The sequence below is a fragment of the Acinonyx jubatus genome, chromosome C1 (assembly GCF_027475565.1).
Source record: "Acinonyx jubatus isolate Ajub_Pintada_27869175 chromosome C1, VMU_Ajub_asm_v1.0, whole genome shotgun sequence".
NCBI lineage: Eukaryota > Metazoa > Chordata > Mammalia > Carnivora > Felidae > Acinonyx > Acinonyx jubatus.
This window is the reverse complement of record NC_069381.1, coordinates 53,349,899-53,373,705: the sequence shown is the minus strand read 5'-3', so window position 1 is coordinate 53,373,705 and position 23,807 is coordinate 53,349,899.

The following is a 23,807-nucleotide window of genomic DNA, read 5'->3' as shown; positions in this document are numbered from 1 at the left end:
AACTTTACAGCAAACTACTGTCTACCACAAGAATTCCAGACACTTAAAAATAGTTCCAGAGCCAAGAGTCAAAGGAAGGTCTATCTGATCCAGAGCTGGTACGCTTGACAATCATTCAAATGCAAACTTGAGAACAGCATTTACCAAAGTGTATTTGGCACAAATCCAGTGTCATGAAACATGAATGGGTTTTGTGAAGTATAGGCAAAAGTTACTAAGGTCACATAAATTTGGTTATCACTATGCTAAGCAAAATCAAATGATTTTATTTAGAACAAGAGTCCTCACAACCTTTAATACGGCATTGTATTTTGGAAACGTCTAAGATATTTCTAAGCTCTTTTAAGCATGTTCCTATTTTTTAAAGACATTTGTGAAAGCTTCGATTAATATTTAGCAAGCAGTCATTCCCTCTGCCCCCACTGTAGGTAAAGTATCCTTCCCAACCCCATTGACATTGGACTTGGACATGTGACTTGCTTTGGTCAATGGAATATTAGAGGCCTTAGATGTTCTGGCACCGATTAGTTTCTCTGTTACACTTCTGCCTCAGCCTGGAGAATCTGTCTTGGTTAGCCACTTGTACTAGAATAATGATAGACATATAGAGAAGATCTGAACCCAACCAGTAGCTTGGAATCAAGACATGGTGACCACAACCTTGATGCCTAATATGCAGTGGAGCCCAGCCTAGACCAGCTTCACTGTGGTTGAACTGCAGACAGTGAGCATGAAAATAAATGTGTATGGGAGATAAGCCACTGAGGTACTGAGGTTAGCAGTCATCAAAAGCTGACTAAACACGTCACTGAAGTGATGTTCCATACGAAACAGTTTGGGAAAAAAAACTCCAGAATTCTTCAGAATCCCTCTTTCTACTAAACTACCATCATTCTTCGGTATTTAAGATTAGCATGGCCTTTTCAATTGAATAAACATTTACAGTTTTCACTGTGATTCACATATCTATAGTTTCCATAACAGAGTTTGGAAATTAGGATGAGCAGCCTCATTTCCCAACTAAGTAGGGCACTAGCAGGGCTAATGATAGGCAGAGAAGCCCATGGGACCCAGATTTCCTGGGCCTTGGCCCTGGTGCCTTGCCACTACACTTCATTGCCCCTCTTAATTTTTATAAAAAGCCCTTCATGCTGTTCTTTGTATTTAGTTCTAAATTTCTGTTTTCAAATATACTTTCTGATTTAGAAATTCAGTGATTAAAAAATGACTTAAAAACAATCTCCAGTTGAAGAATATGAGTGTGGGTTGCATATTTTTGAACATTAATAATACCAAGAAGTCTTCCATTTATTCAGGTGCACAAAACCAGTCATCCAATGTCCTGTACCCAAAATGGCCCAAGTAACTTTAAAAGCTGTTCTAAAGGAGAGAGAGCTGTGAGAAATGACTAAATAGCACTGAAAGCAGTACTCTGCTCATAAAAAGTTTAAGAATTAGGCCATCTGGATGGTAGAAAGATGTGAACCAAAGGAACCAGGACAAAGTCCTGAACAAGTTCCCAAATTTGTTATGTAGACAAGTTAGGTGCTCAAGTACTGAAACCAATAGCTGCACATGTTTTTAAAAATATTCCTGTTGAGCCTGTTCGAGGGCAGGTGGGATCTTCAACATGGCATTTCCCTTGTGTATGGCATCTGCTGTTGGCCCAGTGGCCCCAGACATCACGCTTTGTTTTTGTGTTGTAAGCTCCTGATTCCCAATACCCTCCACAGATCCTAGGAAACATTTAAGTGGTGCCTCTAAGTCCTACCCATCAAAAATATTTCTCTGACACAGACACTGCCTTACATTTCTTGTAGGAGTGGAAATAGTATAGCATTATTGAAGGGCACTTTGTCAATTTCATTCATTCATTTTCCACATCCTCTCTGTGCCAGGCACACTTCTAGGGCTGTAGATACTGCAATGAACAAAGCAGACAAAACTCTCTGTCCTCTTGAAACTGATATTCTAGAGGGTTGGGGATAGGATAAGAAGATAGTTTCCTCTGGTGGAGAAAAATAAATGAATTAAGATGTCATGAACAAGTAGAAGGTCAGAAATTCTAGAGAAAACTTAAGCATAATGGGGAAAAGAATGGAGGTAGGTTATAGTTTTAAATAAGGTGGAAAGAGAAGATCTCAATGATGAGGCTATGTCTACCCCAATATTTTGTTTAAAAGTTTAGAGCCGCAAAATAGAAAGACCCAATGGAAACACACAAAGTGCTATTTGTGATTATCTTAAGAAGGTAGGATTTGGGGTCATTTTTTGTGCTGTGTTTTATATGTGCATGCTTGTGTATTTTTAATTAATTGTAATTTTTGAGAATGATGTACTTAGGCATTTCTGTCTTTCAAAAACTCCCCCAGGGGCACCTGGGTGGCTCAGTTGGTTAAGCATCCGACTCTTGATTTTGGCTTAGGTCATGATCCCAGGGTCATGGGATCAAGACCCGGGTTGGTTTTGGCTCTAAGCATGGATTCTCTCTCTCTCTACTGGCACAAAAACAGACACTCAGATCAATGGAAAAGAATAGAGAACCCAGAAATGGACCCACAAACGTATGGCTAACTAATCTTTGACAAAGCAGGAAAGAATATCCAATGCAATAAAGACAGTCTCTTCAGCAAATGATGCTGGGGAAACTGGACAGCGACATGCAGAACAATGAACCTGGACCACTTTCTTACACCATACAAAAATAAACTCAAAATGGATGAAAGACCTAAACGTAAGACAGGAAGCCATCAAAATCTTAGAGGAGAAAGCAGGTAACAACCTCTTTGACCTCAGCCGCAGCAACTTCTTGCTCAACACATCTCCAGAGGCAAGGGAAACAAAAGCAAAAATGAACTATTGATACCACATCAAAATAAAAAGCTTCTTCACAGCAAAGGAAACAACCAGCAAAACTAAAAGGCAACCAACAGAATGGGAGAAGATAATTTGCAAACGACATATCAGATAAATGGTTAGTATCCAAAATCTATAAAGAACTTATCAAATTCAACACCCAAAAAACAAACAATCCAGTGAAGAAGGCAAAAGATGTGAATAGACACTTCTCCAAAGAAGACATCCAGATGGCCAACCGACACATGAAAAAATGCTCATAACCATCACTCATCAACAGGGAAATACAAATCAAAACCACCTCACACCTCTCAGAATGGCTAACATTAACAACTCAGGCAACAACAGATGTTGGCAGGATGTGGAGAAAGAGGATCTCTTATGCACTGCTGGTGGGAATGCAAACTGGTGCAGACACTCTGGAAAACAGTATGGAGGTTACTCAAAATACTAAAAATAGAACTAGAACTACCCTACAGCCCAGCAATTGCACTACTAGGTATTTATCCAAGGGATACAGGTATGCTGTTTCAAAGGAACACATGCACCCCAATGTTTATAGCAGCACTATCAACAATAGCCAAAATACGGAAAGAGCCCAAATGTCCATCAATGGATGAATGGATAAAGAAGATGTGGTATACACACACACACACACACACACACACATATACAGTGGAGTATTACTCGGCAATCAAAAAGAATGAAATCTTGCCATTTGCAACTACGTAGATGGAACTAGAGGGTATTGTGCTAAGGGAAATTAGTCAGTCATAGAAAGACAAATATCATATGACGTCACTCATATAAGGACTTTAAGAGACAAAACAGATGAACATAAGGGAAGCAAAAAGAATATAAAAACAGGGAGGGGGACAAAACATAAGAAACTCTTAAATATGGAAAACAAACTGAGGGTTACTAGAGGGGTTGTGGGAGGGGGGATTCCTTAAGGAATCTACTCCTGAAATCATTGTTGCCCTATATGCTAACTTGGATGTAAATCATAAAAAATAAATAAATTATAGAAAGAAAAAATAAGATTCTCTCTCTCTCTCTCTCCCTCTGCCCCTCCCCTGCTTGCCTACATGTGTGCTCTTTCGCTCTCTCTCTCTTTCTCTCTCTCAAGAAAACCAAACCAAACCAAAACAAAAAAAAACCTTCCCCAGGCAATTCTGATGCACAGCAGATATCAAATTGTTTCCTTCCCACCTAATATTTCAGGTTCTATGGTCAAAAGAATCCCAGTAAACTGAGCATAATTAATTCAATATTTTAATTAATTAATTTGTGTGTATATATATATATGTATACACACATATATAATATTAAAATATAATATATACTATAATCATATAATATATATTAAATTTAAATATATGTATATACACATACATATACATATATATATATGTCTTCCTAAAATCCCATCAATTAGATTACTGCGGAGTCATACATAAATATCTCATAGTGCACCATGAGAAATAATGTAGTACAAATAAAGAGGTTAGCATCCTGCGCAATAAATGTTTAGCTACCATCACTGTTATTGTGAGAGGCTTAACCTTGAAAAAGGAATGGGATGTATGGGGAGAAGATAGGTAAAGGATGTGGATAAAGGTCAGCTATTAGATTTTCTAGGCAGGAGAAATACATGGCCAGAGCCCTGGGCAATGAGCTTGTTTGGAGCAAAGGCCACTCTTCCTCTCATTCTGAATACATTTACTGGGCTATTTGACCACAAGCTCCATGAGCGCTGGGCCTGTGTCCACCTTGCTCACTGCTGTACCCCAGAACATAGCTGTAGATACTTGTTGAACGTTCAAAGTATTTGAACCACAACTGAAAGTTTTCCATTTAAAATGTACCCTCAGGCTGTTTTTATGACATCAGTCATCATTTTAATGAGGAGCTAACCAGAGCCATGCTGAGACAAAGAGTTAAGTGAGACATACTCAAACTTAACAATAAAATGCAGTCTTTTCTTGGATTTGTATGCCATCACAACTCATTTATCTGGTGTGGTTAGGAAATGAGAAAATTCTTTAGAATGAAAATGGCCATTTAATGCTAAATAACTTAAAATTTATTTTAACAGAGTCAGATGGAAATATTTTAAATTTTTTTTACAAATACCTGGGGCTTTTTAAACACTGCATATGGAACAAAATTGAGCCTTTCCTTTAATGAATCTGTGTCGATTAGAGATCACAAACTGTGAGCAGCGTAAAAGTACCTTTAAGCTAAATATTTTATCAGAATGTTTCAGAGTAGTCCCCAAATTAAAGGAAAATTAGATAACCAATCTTGAAAAGGTCAGGAACCATTGCAGTTCCCAGGGTCTGTGTGGAAGGAAAAATAAAGTATCTATTCAGGGTCCCAGGATGAAGCACCCCCAAAAGCTATGAATTACCCTGCTTGACATGCAAATTCCTGTCCGAAAGCTACTGATCTGCTTAGACCAGACACTCAGCCTTGTCCAGAAGAGGAGAGGACACTTTAGGTGATGGGTCTTCTGAGACAGAGTACAACATGAGAAAGGAGTTTTCCAAAGGCCACAGTGCTGCTTCCAAAAGAGAGTAGAATGAAAGCTGGGCACGTGAAAACACAGAGGTCCAACACCGAAATCAGTGATCATGTTGAACACCACGGACAGTACTAGATTATAATCCAGTGATGTTCTTGGAATCTACTCAGCAGCTCAAGGCTGGTTTCCCCCTTTACTTAATGGTCTTGGATTTCTGTACTTCCGAGTTTCTAATTTGTGTAGCTCTTTTGCCTCTCTTTTTCTTTAAAAATGATTATCTGTTTCTTGCTACCTTCAACGTGCCTCCCTTTGAGACTTTCAATTTATCTCCCCAGCTATTTTCAATTTACCTACCTCTACTTGACTATGGACTAGGAAATGAAGGAGCCAAGCCTGTCAAACGTATGTGTGTAATGAAGCTTTAAATGAGTCCGGGTCCCCGAGTGAAACGCAGATGACAATCCCGTAGGCTTGGTGTCATCCACACTAGGTTGCTGTTCAGGGGCTTCTCCTGCCCACAGTTAGTGGTTTAGCTATTTTGATAGTGACTAGATGAGGAATTTATCTGTAAATGGTATGCCACTGCTTTTTGAAGAACGCAATGTTCTTTTACAACTATTTATTTCATGTTCACCATGGCACTGAAAGGAAGGAAAGGGCAAATATTTGCTCAGGTTTGTAAGTATAAAAATGGAGCCACAGAGAGCTTAAAGTGCGTAGATGGAAAGGCTAGTACGAACCCCAGGTGTCTGGTTTCCACTCTAGAAGTTAGTTAATAGATTCAGCTATGTCAATATCGGGAGACCTACAGCATCATAGGTCGGAGGCGGCTTAAAACTCAGGGGATCACGAGGGGATATAACAAGTGTATGATTTTTAAAAGGCACAGGGAAAATCCTACATGTAGCTGTTGAACATGTATTAAATCCTGAGAACAGTGGAAGCAAGTAAGTGGGAACAAACATAGAACAGTATAAGTTAACTAAATGGGAACATAAATTTCACTGTGTAATCACTTCTAGCAACAACTTTAATGAAATGCTGAAAATAGGTTTACCAATTTTCAGGCAACACAAAACTGGAAAGGATTACTAATATATCAAATGACAGAAACAAGATTCAAGCTGGAAATATTGGCCAGAATTTAACCATGATGAAATTCAACATAGATTTATATATATATATATATGTATATATGTATATATATATACATATATATATATATGATTCAACTTTACAAACATGGTATAGGGAAAGCCTAGCTTGATAACAGTCACAGGGATTTTGGTTTACTGCAAAGCAAGAAATAATAATAATAATGTTTCTCATTTATTGAATATATATAGTGCTGTGAGCCTCAGACTAAGTTTTTTAGCTGCATTATGTCAATTCTCACAACAATTATAAAAAGTAAGCATCATTATCATCATCATCCTCATGATATAGTTGAGAAAACTAATAATCAGGGAAGTAAAATGCCCAGAGTTTAACAGCTTGTCAGTATTAAAGCCAGGGGTTAAACCTACCTCCATCTCTATCTTAACTAATACGCCACTGTTAGTTTTTAAAAACAAATTTAATGTTTATTTATTTTTGAGAGAGAGAGAGAGAGGGAGGGGCAGAGAGAGAGGAAGACAGAATCTGAAGCAGGCTTCAGGCTCTGAGCTGTCAGCACAGAGCCCGATGCAGGGCTCAAACTCTTGAGCCATGAGATCATGACCTGAGCCAAAGTCGGATGCTTAACCAACTGAGCCACCCAGGAGCCCCTACTGTTACTTTTAAAAATAAATGCCATTCTCTGCACTGAGTACGGAGCCTGCTAAAGATTCTCTCTCTCTCCCTCTGCGCTTCTCCCCCACTTGCACTCTCTCTAAAAATATACATACATACATACATACATATAAATGCCATTAATAAAAGACTCAATAAAGGAAGTCTCTTTGCAAAACTCACATGTCAACTGTGTGCAGTTTTCTGGGCATGTATAACTTTTAGATTCATCCATATATACTTTTTATAAAGATCTAGTCATGTTTTATCCTGAGAGCAATGGAAAGCAGCACATGAAGTATGAATAAGGAAGCCAAAAAGAGTTTATGAGATGCCTTCAAATACACTATTCTGAAATCAGAACTACCATGGTGTTGAGGAAGGGGCCTAGGCACTGGATTTAGCCCGACTGGATCCACCTGTCTTGCCCATGTGACCATATGTTTCCCCATCTGTAAAATGCTCAGGAGGATCCTTCCGGCCACTACTGCTGGGAGCACTAGAAACAAGGCATGGGAAGCCTCTTGGCCCAGCTCTGCTATCTAGAAGTGTTCATGAGATAGTATTTTTTACTGCTCCTCATGGAAGTATGGAAAATGGACTTTACCTTGATATTAGGGAGAAACTTTTAAAATGGCAGCTGCTGGAAAGAGAATTAGCTGCCTCGTGAAATAGTGAACTGAGGGCAGTTAGTCAAATTTATACATGCACTTTAGGAAAATACTGCACTACATTAGATGAGTTTTAACATTAAATGCTCTCTGAGGTCCCTTTAAAAGTTGAGATACTACATACGAACTTATGTGCTTCCCTTCATCTACAAAATGTGCTGACCAACCAGCCATGGGAGCCATGTGTTGAAATGCAACAGTGGGTGAGTGTGCATGGAGACACCTCAGCATCTTACCCACTCCTCAACAGGTTCAAGGACATGCCCTTTACAAAAGCCTATCAAAGCAAAGGACAATTTGTAATCCCAGGTTGGCAGGCCCTTCATATTGCTAAGCAGGTGACTTTGGCATCAGTAATCATATATGTTTTATTTTTTTAATGTTTACTTATTTTGAGAGAGAGAGAGAGAGAGAGAGACAGCAGGGGAGGAGCAGAGAAAGAATCCCAAGCAGGCTCCACGCTGTCAGCGCAGAGCCCAATGCAGGGCTTGAACTCACAAACCATGAGATCATGACCTGAGCCGAAATCAAGAGTTGGACACTTAACCAACTGAGCCACCCAGGTGCCCCATACGTGTTTTATTTATAGTCATCACAAAAAGATCCAGAAGAGTAGAGTTCATTGAACAGGGGACAATAGAAATGGAAAGAATGAGTGACTGACTCTCAATAGATGCAGAGAAAGCATTTTACAAAATACAGCATCCTTTCTTGATAAAAAACCTCAAGAAAGTAGGGATAGAAGGATCATACCTGGAGATCATAAAAGCCATATATGAATGACCCAACACTAATATCATCCTCAACGGGGAAAAACTGAGAGCCTTCCCCCTAAGATCAGGAACGAGACAGAGATGTCCACTCTCACCACTGTTATTCAACATAGTATTTGAAGTTTTAGCCTCTGCAATCAGACAACACAAAGAAATAAAAGGCATCCAAATCGGCCAGGAGGAGGTCAGACTTTCACTCTTGGCATATGACATGGTACTCTATATGGAAAACTCTAAAGATTCCACCAAAAAACTGCTAGAACTGATTCATGAATTCAGCAAAGTTGCAGGATATAAAATCAACACACAGAAATCGGTTGCATTCCTATACACCAACAATGAAGCGACAGAAAGAGAAATCAAGGAATCGATGCCATTTACAGTTGCACGAAAAACCATAAAATACCTAGGAATAAATCTAACCAAAGAGGTGAAAAATCTATATACTGAAAACTATAGAAAGCTTATGAAAGAAATTGAAGAAGACACAAAAAATGGAAAAAGATTCCATGCTCCTGGATAGGAAGAACAAATATTGTTAAAATGTCAATACTACCCAAAGCAATCTACATATTCAGTGCAATCCCTATCAAAATAACACCAGCACTCTTCACAGAGCTAGAACAAACAATCCTAAAATTTGTATGGAACCAGAAAAGACCCTGAATAGCCAAAGCAATCTTGAAAAAGAAAACCAAAGCAGGAGGCATCACAATCCCAGACTTCAAGCTATACTACACAGCTGTAATCATCAAGATAGCATGGTACTGGCACAGGAACAGACACTTAGATCAATGGAACAGAATAGAGAACCCAGAAATGGACCTACAAACGTATGGCCAACTAATCTTTGACAAAGCAGGAAAGAATATCCAATGCAATAAAGACAGTCTCTTCAGCAAGTGGTGCTAGGAAAACTGGACAGCGACATGCAGAACAATGAACCCAGACCACTTTCTTACACCACACACAAAAATAGACTCAAAATGGATGAAAGACCTAAATATAAGATAGGAAGCCATCAAAATCCTCTAGGAGAAAGCAGGCAAAAGCCTCTTTGATCTTGGCCGCAGAAACTTCTTACTCAATATGTCTCCGGAGGCAAGGGAAACAAAAGCAAAAATGAACTACTGGGACATCATCAAAATAAAAAGTTTCTGCACAGAGAAGGAAACAATCAGCAAAACTAAAAGGCAACCGACAGAATGGGAGAAGATATTTGCAAATGACATATCAGATAAAGCATTAGTATCCAAAATCTATAAAGAACTTATCAAACTCAACACCCCCCAAAAAAATAATAATCCAGTGAAGAAATGGGCAAAAGACATGAATAGACACTTCTCCAAAGAAGACAGCCAGATGGCCAACCGACACATGAAAAAATGCTCATCAACATCACTCATCATCAGGGAAATACAAATCAAAACCACAATGAGATTCTGACTCACACCTGTCAGAATGGCTAATATTCACAACTCAGGCAACAACCTCATGGAGGTTCCTCAAAAAACTAAAAATAGAACTACCCTACAACCCAGCAATTGCACTACTAGGCATTTACCCGTGGGATACAGGTGTGCTGTTTCGAAGGGGCACATGCACCCCCATGTTTATAGCAGCACTATCAACAATAGCCAAAGTATGGAAAGAGCCCAAATGTCCATCGATGGATGAATGGATAAAGAAGATGTGGTATATATATAAATGGAGTATTACTCGGCAATCAAAAAGAATGAAATCTTGCCATTTGCAACTACATGGATGGACCTGGAGGGTATTATGTTAAGTGAAATTAGTCAGAAAAAGACAAAAATCATATGACTTCACTCATGTGAGTACTTTAAGAGACAAAACAGATGAACATAAGGGAAGGGAAACAAAAAATATAAAATCAGGGAGGGGGACAAAACAGAAGAGACTCAAAAATATGCAGAACAAACTGAGGGTTATTGGAGGGGGTGTGGGAGGGGGGATGGGCTAAATGGGTAAGGGAAATTAAGGAATCTACTCCTGAAATCATTGTTGCACTATATGCTAACTAATTTGGATGTAAATTTAAAAAAATAAAATTAACTTAAAAAAAAAGAATAATGAGTGACTGATTGTTAATTTCTTTGGCCACGTTGCACCCTTCACCCCTTTTCCCAAATGACAGCCCTGTTAATGAATCACAGTGTCTGGTCTGAGTTGCTTCCTTTTACTTCCTCACAATAGCATGCCATTGGTGAACTGATTTTCTTCTTTTTTTTTTAATGAATGTCTGATAGTAGCTCAAATTTACATGATGTTTGGAAGACCTGGGATGCTCTTTGCTTTACCTTTTGAACCAGATTTCACTGTAGCTTATTTATTTACAAAGGCAGGGGAAAAAAAGGTTTTATTATGTTACTAAAGTCTGGAAATTTATCCGGGGTGATGAAAAAGGGTAATTATAAACTAACCTCAAGTGTTGGGAAAGTGTTTTTTAAGCATTTTGTTTACAAGCCAGAAAAATGAAATCCACCTCTTTGAAGTTTTCTTCCTGACATATTTCTGGCCAGTCTAAAGTAAAGTGATGAGATTTGCTAATATCATGGGATGCTGAATTTCTATTTTGAACTTTGGAAAATTTTCACAATATGAAATGTATTAAAGTCACAATATACTCTGTTCTACATGCAGCTCCTCTTGCTTGGAAATCTCTTCCCCTCACCCTTGACCAGATTATTTTCTACTCATCCAAGGTCTCTGCTTAAAGGCATCACTTCCTCAGAGAGCCTTCCCTGTCTACCCTGCATTAGGTCTCTGTGTTCTCTCCCAGTTTTCTTCTGTATCTCCTCAAAATTTGTAGTTATGTATTAAACTGTAACATACCAGTTCTATCTTCTTTTCTATTGTGTCTCAATATTTAGGATAGTGTTTGGCATACATTAGGTGCTCAATAAATATTTGGTGAGTGAATGAGTGTATTCTAACTCTTTTTTTTTTTAATTTTTTAATGTCTATATATTTTTGAGAGAGAGAGAGAGAGAGAGAGAGAGCAGGGAAGGGCAGAGAGAGAGAGAGAGAGAGAGACAGAATCCAAAGCAGGCTCCAGGCTCTGGCCTGTCCACACAGAGCCTGATGTGGGGCTTGAACTTACAAACCATGAGATCATGACATGAGCCAAGGTCAGACACTTAATCACGTGAGCCACCCAGGCGCCCCTAGTGTATGCTAACTTTTTATGACATTAAATCAAAGAAAGATAACTCAATGTTAAATTTTTACTCTGGTAAGTCTCCTCTGAAAGTTAAAAGTTTAACTCAGTCCCTTACTACTGCTTTTTTTTCAACTTTAGTCCACATTTCGTACTTAAAAATTATGACACTATAGAACTTTGTAGGTAGGTCCTTTTTGAAAACATGATTCTCTGTTTGTTCATCAAAGGTTTGATCAAAGGTCTTTTGGAAAAACAGGTCAACCAGATCATTTTTTGACTGGTCACGTGGGCAAAAACATTCGTGCACAAAGGTCACAAGAAATGTAAACATTATAAAGGCATAAGACCTACCACAGTCTCATTACTGCACTCCCTAATACTTCCTAGGACTATAATGTTGTCAAGATAATGTTTTGGAGAAAAAGTAAAAATTTAACTCAAAATGTGGGCATGTTTAACTGATAGCAGTGGTTTCCAGTTGGTTTGCCTTGAAGATTTGTTTTTTGTTTTTCCATTCCCTGATCTTAAACCCCATTCTTACCATAGATCCATGAAAGCAGGCACCAAACCCACAGTGTTGTTCATCTTACCCTTAGTGCCTGGCATAAAAAAGGTGCTCAATAAGCAGTCACTGAATAAATGAATGGATCCTACCTTAATCATGGTTCTCCTCACACAGAGGCAAATCAAGGGTGAGCAAAACAATAAATAAATAGAAACTTTTATATGAGCAAAGGAAGTTTGATATAAAATAAATAGTTCATTAATCCAGCATTACTTGATTACCAGTCATCATGAGTATTGTCTTTCTTTACTGCCATTTACAAGAACACCTTTGGAGCTCCCCTGTGTGAATCACCTTCAGAAGTTGTTTTTGAAGTTCATTAAGGAAGACTGTCCTGATTGCTACTCGGGCCTGTTTACGGCCCCCTCCCCAAATGATTATCACGTGTCCCAAACATCCACTTTATTCACCACGCTTGACTTCAAATAGTCCTTGATTGGGACACCTGGTTGGCTCAGTTGCGAGTCCAACTCTTGGTTTCAGCTTGGGTCATCATCTCAAAGTTTGGGCCCCACATTGGGCTCTGTGCTGACAGTGTGAAGCCTGCTTGGGATTCTCTCTCTCCCTCTCTCTCTCTGCCCTTCCCCCATTCATGCTATATGCCTCTCTCAAAATAAATAGAGAAACATTAAAAATTTTCAAATAGTCCTCGATAAATGTTGAAAATTACTTATTATAAAACAATTTTGGACATTTTTGAAATAAGAGTAGGACCTTTCCCCATGCTATTGTTTGGATAGAAAAAACACACATTTGGATATCAAAAATGGTCATTGTTTAAGCTTTCACATAAAGTTTCATTCCTACAATATACACATAAAAAAAGTTTTCATTATAAATCTTAATGGCAAAGTCATAAGCAAATTTCCCTCTGTTTGCTTTGTTGGGAAGGGACCAGGGATTGGACAGGGTCCCAGTAGGGATTTACACTATATAACAACTTTTTCAATGTCACTGATAGTTTCTGTTATTAAGAAATGCTCTTTAATATAATTATGATTATATTAGAGCTACTCTGATTTGTGTCGTTGTACAGAACTAGAACCAATGGATAGAAGTAACAAAAACACCAACTTTAACTCATTGTTAAAAGGACCAGCCAACCATTAGCAACATCCTACTTAAAATAAGTAACTGGCAGTTTCTTGAAATCTGATTCCTGCTTTCACCACAGGGGGTTTACAATAAATCCTAGAAATGATATTTGATCTCCTTGGTGATGGTGGTAAGGTGAGGGTAGTTACTGCAGCCTCTTGTGGGCTATTAAAATGCCAGGATTAGAACAAAAGGAGTTTGAAATATAATGCTATTGTTTAGGGAGGAATGTGTTCATCTAGTGGCCTAGTGGAATTTGAAGCAATTCAAACAGACATTATGGACTATGTTTTTGGGGGGAAAGGATGCCTAAAGGAGAGTGAGAAAGAAGGGTGAGAAAGGACAGCCAGGCAGAGAGGGAAAAACTGCCCCCTAGATAAACCTTTTTCATTTTGCTGGCTGTGTCCCATACGTAAGAAAGCTTCCTGGCTGACTCTGATCTAATCTCACATTAAATATCACTGCTGTGTGCTGTGTGCACAGGTCAGGCATAGGTTTCTCCATTTCAAAAGCTCTGGATCAGTGTAATAATCCTTGGGGGTGGGGGTGGGGGGGTAAAGAGGCACTAAGACAGGAAAGAGAATGAGGATGAATCTAACCCTCCTTATTGGTACAAAGCTGGGGTGCCCATGGGAGCTGTTCTGATGAGCCCAAACAGGCCCACCTAGCTCAGTTAGAAAGGTTGTGTATGTATCAAACAACTACACAAGGGTATATGCATAAACACTCTCTGGCTGCTTGTTAGGAATGGTCTCTTTCACCTGAATCCAATTTTTCTAACTAGACTCAGTACACTCATTTACTCTGCCTTTCTCCTTCTGGCTGGGAAGTCGAGGTGTGGATGGCCAATTTCTCATTCTAGTTTCTGATTTCCACCTTGGGCTCTTTCAAGAGAAGCCAGAGATTAGTCACATGTTGCCAATAGCATAGTGTCCAAATGCCCAGGACCACCATAATCTAGCTCCAACCCAATTTTCTAGGCCAACAATTTCCCCTCTTCATGAATCTTCAATCATCCGATCTCCTAGACATACCCTGTGATGTTCTAAGCCTTGACTTTTTGCTCATGCCACTTGCCAGGGATGCCATACAGCTATTCTCTATATTATCAAAACTGCGAAGAAGGAGAGCAGAGCTCTTGTGAGAGCCCAGGACCCAGACTGTCTTCGCACTTTACACAAAGCTCTGGCTCCCCTAGATTGGTCCACCTGGCTCATCAGAGCTCAGGTTATAGACCATGTCCACAGAAATATTTCTTTCAGTATAGTTGGGGTATGCATAATGCTTTACAAAAAAAAATTTCTGAAAAAGTCACCAATGTTTTAAAAGTAGACTATTACATGTAATGTTTTTTCACCTGGATTCCCAGCTTCATTTGAAATATCAGTAAATAAGGCATCTGAACTGGCCTTGCTGCAGAGCAAAAGTTGGCCAGCACTGAGCAGCAGCTGCTCTTTCGTGTAAGGCTTGTCTCTCCTATTTGCTGCATTTCCGGGCCCTCCTACAGTTCTTATACCCAGCTTCCTTTAGTCATTTAAACCACCTAACTGGATGCTATGGGCATTTGAGTTTGCACACCACCACCCCCTGCACCAAGAAACTGTCAAATCTAATCTTCTGGTACACATGGCTCTGTGAAGCCATTTTTCTTCCCAGGAAGAGCCATGAGACAGCAGAGCAGAAACAAGCTGGATATCCCAATTTGGCTTAGCCCTTCTCTCAAACAAATGTCATCTCTTTCCTCCCATAGCAGAGAGGAATACAGGTCCTAGTACTTTGTGAATTTGCTCCAACTCTCTTTTCTCCTGGTTTGCAAGACGAAACTATTACTCTTCCTATGCCATCCACTATTTTAGCAAGCTTTTTACTTTAGAATAATTTTAGATCCACAGAAAGTTTGTTAAGATAATACAGATTGTTTTCATATACCCCAGACCAAATTTTCTGTTATTAACATCTTACATTATTAGTATGGTTCATTTGTGACAATTTTAATGTTTGTGACAATTAGTATGGTTCATTTGTGACAATTTGTAACAATGTTAATACATGATTTAAAAAAAATTTTTTTTAATGTTTGAGAGACAGAGCACCGGTGGGGGAGGGGAAGAGAGAGAGGGAGACACAGAATCAGAAGCAGGCTTCAGGCTCCAGGCTTCAGGCTCCAAGCTGTCAGCACAGAGCCTTATGCAGGGCTTGAACCCACAAAATGCGAGATCATGACCTGAGCCGAAGTCGGACACTTAACTGACTGAGCCACCCAGGCGCCCCTATTCATACTTGAATATTAACTAAAGTCCATGCTTTATTCATATTCCTTTTTTGCCTAATACCTTTTTTCTGTTCTCAAGATCCTAACCAGAATATTATGTTAAATTTAGTCATCATGTCTTCTTAACCTCTTCTTGATTATGAGATCAAAGATTCAGGGAGCTCAGAGAATACCAAGCATGATAAATACCAAAAAAATCTACACACAGGCATATCATATCCAAACTGCAGAAAATCAAAGACAAAGAGTAAATCTTGGAAGAAGATAGAATGGGTGGGGGAACACTTTACCTTTAGAAGAACAAGGATAAGAATTACATTGACTTCATTTAAAATCACATAAACAAGATGAAAGTGTGGTGATACATTTAATTGAAGTGTTGAGCGAAAAACAATCACCATCCTAGAATTCTGTATCTAGCAAAACAGATATATTTTTATCCTTCAAAAGTGAAGGACATAAAGACTTACCTGATCAACAAAAACTGAGGGATTTTGTCGGCAGAAGATCTGCTTTGAAAGAAATGTTTCTTCAGAGAGAAGAAAAATGACAGTGTAGGCCAGAAACTTGGATCTACATAAAGAAAGGAAGAACATTCAAGAAGGAATAAATGAAGGTACAGTTTGCCCTTGAAACATGGTTTTGAACTACAAAAGTCCACTTATATGTGGATTATTTTCAAAAAATACCATACAGTACTGTAAATGTATTTTTTCTTCCTTATGATTTTCTCAACAACATTCTCCTTTCTCTAGCTTAAACCACAGGCCCAAATTGATGCCACTTAAGTTAAGGCTTCAAGTCCATAAACCAAGACTAGCCTGGTCCCTACCCTAACTGTAATTTTAACCCCTCAGAAATGTAACCTTTAACCAGTCAACATGGGAATTTCCTGGTTAGCACTAGGAAATTTACTGATATGCCATTCCCCTTGAGAGGGCAACTTTGCCAAATAAAAAACAATAGATCCATTGCAAATAATTTCCTCTTTTCCACTCCTCTATCTTTAAAAACTTCTCCTTTTCTATAACCCTTTGGAGCTCCCCTCTACTTGCTAGATGGGATGATGCCTGATTCATGAATTGATTAATTTGATCTTTAAAATTTATTCAGCAGAATTTTTGTTATTTAGCATTACCTTATTATAATAATACAGTATATAATATATATGACATAAAAAATAAGTGTTCATTGGCTGTTTATGTTATTTCTGGTCAAGATCAGGCTACTTAACTACTTAATTGGTAGTTAATTTGGGGGGAAGTCAAAGTTATAAGCAGATTTCCAACTACATGGGGGTCAATGCCCTTAACCCCTGCATTGTTTAAGGGTCAACTCTACTACTATGGTGACTCTGGGAGGTAAGAGAGCTAAAGCACCCTCCAGAAGCTCACAGAAAGACTTTCCCTCCAGTATCATCCTAATGTGTCCCTCAGTGTGGATTATTTTCTTAAATTTTTTCATCTAAATTTGAGATTTAGGGATTATGTACAGTTATCAAAGTTGTTCTCTGCACTGTGCTTTCTTGGATGAAAGAATGTTGTTACTACCACAGTTCCAATCTCATGGATCAGAGCGATCACCATGAAGAATATGTTTGCAGTTATACCTGGCCCTATGCAGGCAAGCAGTATCACACTGTTGTCCCATTTCAGTTTGTTTGCCATACAAGTTTTATAAGCCCGAATTCTACAGGCATTCATATAATATAGGCTGTATAATACTATACAGCTCTACCCAATGCTGTATCTGTTCTAACCTGTTGATGGTGATGCTCTAGGCTAGGAATGCCTGAGGCACTCGCCTGGACCTGTATTACTCCTCGTGAGCCCCACAGACATTTTCCCCAGTGGAGCCAATGTTGTGGCTGGACCAACCCTTGAGATTCTTATGATTGAAAGACACACATCAGCAAAAGCCTTCACGGAACTTTGAGGAAGATTTTGTAGCTACAAGTCCTGGAGGGTACAGCACACCCAAAGGCCAAACCAAGATCATGGGTAGAGAAAGAGAGCATGGATCTGAGGCCTTTATTAGAGTCTGAGTGTAGAATGTCTAGGGTGTCATGGGTTCATTGGCTAATTTAAAGCATTAAGAGCATAAGAGCAGGAATTAGGATGTTGGACAGGAGACTCACAAAGTCAGTTATCTAGGTGAGCCAGGACTTTCTGTAACAGGGAACTTCATGGGTGTGTGGGGCGGGGAGCCCACTCCCTTGTCTGGTTGTTTTGCTGGTAACTGTGTCATACAGCTGACAACATGTTTATTCAAGACAGATATCCTTTGATGCCTCAGCAAACAAAAGCTTAATGTCAGGCATTTACACCAGATACTAGCATTTGAGATCTAAAAACTCAAGCTGTGGAGAGTTACTCAGATTGGATACAAATGTACTATCAACTTCAGTTTTGAAACTATATGAGTAGTTCTTTAACTCTTAATTTGGATCTGTTCTGCTATTCAATATCAAAAAAAAAAAGAAAAAGAAAAAAAGAAAAACAAAACCTGATTATCTCAAAAAGACCAAGCTAAATTTATATGGAAGCAAAGGGAAACTCTCTATTAGTTTTATGGCAAAAAAAAATAGATAGATAGATAGATAGATAGATAGATAGATAGATAGATAAACCTTAAACAGACTGAACAAAAAGAAAGGGGGAGAAAAGAGGGTATCACTCTATACCCTACAGGCATTAAGCAAATAATAAGGAAATCCAACAAACAATTCTAGATTCATAAATTTTATAATTTAGATGAAACAAAAAAATTCCTTGAAAAACACAAACTGACAAAGCTCATTCAAGATGAGATTACTCAAAGAGTCCTCTACCTATTAAAGAAATGATATTTAAATTTTTTTATATACAAAAAATAAAAGAAAACATAATTTGACTTCACCAAAATTAAACACTTTCATGTTTTCAAGGGCATCACCAAGAAAGTAAAAAGACAACACCAGCACACAGAATGCCAACCATTTATCTGAGAGAAGACCTGTATCTAGAATGTATTAAATTCCTACAACTCAATGATAAAATGATAAATAACCCAATTATAAGTGGACAAAGGATCTCAACAGACATTTCTCCAAAGAAAACATATAAATGTCTAATAAACATATGAAAAGATGCTCAACATCATTAGCCAGTCAAGAATTAACTTTGCCTAAAGAAAAATTTGGCTGACCCCTAGGAGGTAACCTCTAAACCTCTGGAATGTTCTGCCTGATAGAAGGGTCTTTGATTACTTGGGGTCATAGGTCAAGCCAGATAGTCTAGGCTAACTCTATGACTTACGGTGAGGGCCTTCTACTACATCAGGTGGTCTGGGCTAACAATGTGATTTTTGGTGGGAGTCTTGAGTCACATGGAATCATCCCCAACTCTAGAAGGGCTGGAGACGACATTAGTCCCACAGGGTTAAGCTGTGTCTACCCGGTCAATCTCCACTAAGAATTCTGGCTTGCTTAAGCATATTATAACATACTGTGGCTGGAAAAAATAAATGTTGTCCACACAACTCCACTGGGAGGGGATAGCTTGAAACTCTGCACGTCATCTCTCCTGACCCCTGCCCTATAAGCCTTTTCCACTGCTGAATTTAATCTATATCCTTTTGCTGTAATAAACCATAACTGTGACAATATTGCTGAGTTCTGTGAGTCCTTCTAGTGAACTATTAAATTTGAGTGTGGTCTGGAAGACATCTCAAACTCACAAAAGTCAGATTTTAAAAAATCCTATTTCTATATACTAGCAATGAAACATGGGAAATGGAAATTTTAAAAAATTAAAAGCATAAAAAACATAAAATACTTAGGGATAAATATAATATGTACTAGCTTTATACACTGAAAACAAAATACTAGTGAAAGAGATCAAAGAGGACCTAAATAAATGGAGAGACAAACCATGTTCATAGATCAGAAGGCTCCATATTGTTAAGATGTCAATTCTACACAAACCAATCTACAGATTCACTGCAATTCCAATAAAAATTCCAGCATGGGGGCACGTGGGTGGCTCAGCTGGCTCAACATCCTGCTTTTGATTTTGGCTCAGGTTCTGATCTTACAGTTCCTGAGTTCAGCCTCTGCACTGACAGCATGGAGCCTGCTTGGGATTCTCTCTCCCACTCTCAAAAATAAATAAACATTTTTTTTAAATCCCAGCATGACTTTTTGTGAAACCTAACATACTATCTGATTTTCAGATATATACATAGAAATATATTACATTATACATTTATCATACATAGAAATACATTAGTCAAGACAGTGTGGTATTGGTGAAATGGTAGTCATAAAAAAATCAATGGAACAGATTGTAGAGTCCAGAAACAGACTCGCACATATGTTGATTTATTCTTTATAAATACACAAAGGCAATTCAAGGAGAAAGATAGCCTTTTCAACAGATGGTGCTGGAACAATTGGATATCTATATACAAAAAATAAAAATAAAAAAAGAACCTCGATTCATAAGTCATTCCCTATGCAAAAAATTAATTCATATAGACCATATACCTAAATCTAAGACTTAAAAGTATAAAACTTCTAAAACATAGGAGAAAATCTCACAGCTTTAGTTTTGGCAAAGCCTTCTGAGATGATACCAAAAACATGATCAATCAAAAAAATTGATTAATTAAACTTCATCAAAATCTAAAATTTCTGTTCTTCCAAAGATGCTCTTAAGAAAATGAAAAGACAAGTCCAGGACAAAATTATTTTCAAAATTCAATATTAATGAGTCAAACAACCCAATAAAGAAATGAGTCAAAGGTTTGCTAAACACCTAACTGAAGACACAGATATGATAAGTAAGTCTATAAAAATATTCTCAACATCATTATTCATTAGGGTAAATGCATATTAAATCTACAATGAGATATCACTACATACCTATTAAAAAGGCTAAACTTTAAAAACTAACAATTTCTTGTACTATTAAGCATGCTGAACTGGGACTGTCTTACATTGCTGGTGGGAATGCAAAATGGTATAGCCACTTTGGAAAATAAAATGAGTTTATTAGAAAGTTAAATGCACATTTACCATTCAACCCAGAAAATCTGCTTCTAAGTATTTAACCAAGTGAAATTACTCATTGGTACTTCAGACAAGAATATAGTCAGCACTTCAGCTAATATCTCTGGTCATTATATATAATCTCATTTGACTAAATAGTATCTTCCCAAATTACTTGAGGTGACGTAATTTTTTTCTTAGTTGGAAATAAATGTTACCCTCAGAAAGATTTAAAATTAAGCATAGAAATGTTGAAGAGAATCAACCACATAATATTAATGTTTTTGTATTAAATCTGCATATTTGATGCTTTATATACTTACAATGTTAAGAGTTTCACCTGTTAGAGGGCTAGCGGGTTACTTTAAAACATGTAATTGAGCAATTGATTCAGCCTTCTATTTTAAGTTGAAATTTTCTTGTTTATTTGCAGAAATGGAACGTGGTTTTAAAAAAAAACTAAGTTCAACATCTTTACAAGTTAGTGACCTCTAACTTAAAATTGCTAATACTATGTATTGAAAGATTCGCAGTTAAAGAAAACCCTCTATTCAGTTAATGCAATCACCAAAAGCTTCACAGGAAAACAAGTATTGACTGTTCCTAGTAATGAGTTTACTCACAGATCCATTCATTATCTTCACATTATTAAAGACTTCAAGAAGAAAGATAAAATTACAGTCAGCTCCCAATGTTAGCTTACTCACACTGTGTTGGACATATGAACAAGAAATGTCATTTGGGGTTAGAAGGCCAAAAGGAAGAATGACACTTAACTTTGCCCCACATGCGGCATATTAACCTCTCCAAGCAGGTGGCATTCCTCTTACAAAAAGCAAACTTTAATTCTAAGCTGCTCTTTATTAAGTTATTTACTATTGACTTGGATCAAAACTCATTAAACGTAGCCAGGGGCAGCATTTACAATCTCCATAACTTGGTAAAGATCTTTTGACCTGTGCTGCCCAGAAGGAGGATTAACTTACACCCAGTTTTCATCCAGTTAGGGTGACTTCCTCTCAAATGTGCCCAGACCATCCTAATTTACACTTGTTGCGCCAGGGCAATGAATGGTGCCTACTTCCACTCTCAAAAGTGCCTCAGTTACGGCAACAATCCATAACCCACACATCTAACTCACTGTCCATTGAGGCTGGCATTTGTATAGTACTAAGTCACGGCCCCTGAAGTCAGAAAACTTGGATCTAAGTAATAGCCAGGTTATTTCTGATCTAAGACTTAGAGAACCTCCAGATTTCCCAGTGATGATGCTGGTTTTTCACAGTTGCTTTGTGAACTACATGAAAACATGAACTGAAACAGCTTTGTAAACTACAGATGACTGTACAAACACACATTATCACAGTGAAGCAAGTGGATGTTTGCAAATGTAAAATTGTAATAGAATACAAAGAATCCAAAATGTTTAACTTTTTTGACCCAATTCCACCCTTTCATTTAAAGTTATTCATCCTGGGGCACCTGAGTGGCTCAGTCAGTCAAGCGTCAGACTTCGGCTTAGGTCATGATCTCACGGTTCGTGAGTTCGAGCCCTGCATCAGGCTCTGGGCTGACAGCTCAGAGCCTGGAACCCGCTTCAGATTCAGTGTCTCCTTCTGTCTGCCCCTTCGCTGCTTGCACTCTGTCTCTCTCATTGTCTCAAAAATAAATAAGCATTAAAAAAATTTTTTAATTCATTCATCCTTTCCTCCTTGCCTCTCCTTCCTTTGTTTTCTTCCTTTCAATAATCTTGAGTCCCTACTGTGTGCCAGGTACTATTCCAGTGCTATGTGAAGAAAAGATACCGAAACAAAGGACTAAGATATGGTCCTTTCCAACATTAATGAACTCATTCAACCACATATCAATATTTACTAAGTGCTTACTCTTTAATCCCTTAATATTTAAACATAGTATATCTTTTTATTCATGTCATGCTTATATGTCCTGCCCAAAATTTTTGACATTTTTCTCTAAGGAGGCATTGCACATTTTTTGGAAAGATTTCTTTTCCTATTAGAAAATTGGGGATGCCTGGGTGGCTCAGTCAGGTAAGCACCTGACTTCAGCTCAGGCCATGATCTCACGGCTTGTGAGTTCGAGCCCCATGCAGGGCTCTGTGCTGACAGCTCAGAGCCTAAGAGTCAGCTTTGGATTCTGTGTCTCCCTCTCTCTCTGCCCCTTCCCTGCTCATGCTCTCTCTCTCTCTCAAAAATAAACATTAAAAAAATTTTTTTAATAAAAATATTTTAGAAACTTGTATTCTAATTAGTTGTAACTGGTACATAGGAAAGAAATAGCTTTTTCCTCTGTTTGTTTATTTAGAGAAAGAAAGGGAGACAGAGAATCCCAAACAGACTGCACACTATCAGCACAGAGCTGACATGGGGCTCAATCCCATGAACTGTGAGATCACAACCGGGGCGAAAATCAAGAGTCAGACATTTAACTGACTGAGCCACCCAGGCACCCAGCAATTGCTTTTTATGTTGATCTGTATAAAATAAGCTTGATAAATATTTTTTCTAATAATCTATAGATTTTCTTGGATTTTCTAAGCACATAATAGTACAACCTGCAAATAATGAGTTGTTCATTCTTTTTCACTCTCTCTAGCCCTTCTGTGTCTAGCAAAATGTGGAACAAGTGATAGAAGTTAGCATAATTAACCATGCTGCCAGAATCGGACTATTGCTATTAATGTTTACATGTCTATCCATCTTATAGTGTGAGGGCCTCAGGATCATGGCTGATGCCTCCTCCCTGTAAGTCAGCGATTCAGAGAGTCCTTGTACATCCATACATCACAGTCTCTAGTACATGGTCTCCTGTGCACGATAATCCCTCAATAGTGTGTGTTGAACTGAGTAGAATGTCCCTTCCATGAAATTTTTCTCAGCTTCCTTGGGCACACTTACTTGATCTTTGCATTCCCAAGGTGTTTGTTTGTTATTTGTTTTGCTTTTTATTGAGGTATATCATTTGGTGAGATAAAAGGAAAAAATAGTATCTTGGTCTCTGTCCCTGGTTCCTAGCACTGAGCTCCTAACACCTTGAAATGTCCT